Source organism: Lucilia cuprina, chromosome 3 (genome assembly GCF_022045245.1).
Source record: "Lucilia cuprina isolate Lc7/37 chromosome 3, ASM2204524v1, whole genome shotgun sequence".
NCBI lineage: Eukaryota > Metazoa > Arthropoda > Insecta > Diptera > Calliphoridae > Lucilia > Lucilia cuprina.
Genome location: NC_060951.1, coordinates 65836287 through 65838096, shown reverse-complemented (window position 1 = coordinate 65838096; position 1810 = coordinate 65836287). Strand labels below are relative to the sequence as shown.

The window sequence follows — 1810 nt, the reverse complement described above, 5'->3', positions numbered from 1 at the left end:
CTATTGAATTTAGATTGCGACAACGAATTGTTGCAATGTTGACAACGTTGTGTTGTCAACATTAAATAGTGTTGTCGTATGTAAATATATACTTGACAACGGATGTAATTAAAGAAGTGTATATGTATATAAGTTTGTCATTCCGTTTGTAGTATATATATATTCTGGATCCGTATAGCTTACATTTCTGTTATTTATCCACCGAAAATATTTGGTTTTTAGAAAATTTATTTCAACCAACATACAGATGGACATAGATTACTCGACTACGATATACCTAAGGACTCAGAACATATATAAATTTTTATATTTTCAATATTCAATGCTATATGAATTCAGGCTTAAATTGAAAAATCAACTGACACGTGTAGATGATAAATGTGGTGTTGAAGAGCAAGAATTTTAATATCAAATTAAATAAATATAACATGATTTGTGTTTGACTATTTTAGTACAACTACTTATTAAAGGCAATCTTACGTTTTGTATGCGAATACGCTAATTTTTGAATTTTTTTTCCATCATCAACATATTCACGCAACTTGTCAATTAGTTTAGATTCATTTTGCGCAATTTGCAATGTAAGTTGCATCTTGAAATGTCATTACCAAAACCACTTTTCCTCATTAATATCCTGCGATTCATATAAAATTCTAAACTTATTTGAAACTAACATAAAATTAAAGTTCCAGAACACACAGAATTTACATTTCAAATTGAAAAACTTTATTTCAAGGTTTCTACAATTTGTCACACCTTCAAATTTCTTCAACAACTTGATAAATTATCACCAAAGACATTTTAATCTGTCCTACAAAATGAGTTAAAGATGTTTTTGCAAATGTAACTGGTGGCAGTGTTGAAATAATGTTTGCCTCTGGGGAAACACTTTGTACATAATAATGTTGAATAAAGTTAAAGTGTTTGCACATAAATAAGTACTTTTTCATTGAGGCCAAGCACTTTAAAATATATAAAAAATTTTAAATAATAAGTAAATCAATTTATAGTAATATATGTAGATTAGCTATTTGTTTTTTGTGTCATATTTGTATATAAAATTTTTTCACTTTCCAAAAAGTTAAATAATAAGCAATTTAAATGCAAAGTATTTTTTCCGGAAATTTCGTATTTTCTTTTAAGGTTTCTTGCATAATTATTGACATTTGACATATTCTAAAATATGTGTCAATTTGATACAAATACAATTTAAAAATAATACATACACACAAAGTACTTCCTACGCACTATAATAATAACAAACAAACAAACAAACAAAATCATATTGATATGTAGGTGGAATAAATATTGTTACATAAGAAAAAATATTAAAATATAATTTTAAAAGGACTTAACTATATCGATAAGTGATCTTGAGCTGATTGTTTACAATTCCAATATTTCAACAAATATAAACAGAACCGGTTTAATATTTATTTATTCTATTTCCGCCAATGCTTTTAAATGTATATATATTTTTAAGTAGAAAAAGGTAATTTGAAAACAGCACGTTTTTACCAACACTTTTATTTATACAATTATTAAACTAATTATAATTTTATTGCTTTTATTTCATAATTTATTCTGGCTTCAAGCATTTTTTGCTGATTACATTCCTTATACTTATAAATAAAACTTATTTATAAAAATCATTGGATTATATGTGAAGGCACTATTGACGCATAAATGAACATTTATATTAAAGTGATTTTATTTTTTATATTTAATACTCTGATGTGTTATACTGATTCCAGCACATCTTGAATATAAAAAATAACATCATTCATCTTGATAAATCCGTAGTGGTTTA

General features: G+C 25.4%; 1 protein-coding gene across 1 annotated transcript in view; it reads left to right on the top strand.

The window, feature by feature from the left end:
- Window positions 1-1810, top strand: part of LOC111678941 (5-hydroxytryptamine receptor 2A-like) — a 36963-nt gene that overhangs the window by 5275 nt on the left and 29878 nt on the right. The gene's annotated exons all lie outside the window — the stretch shown is intronic.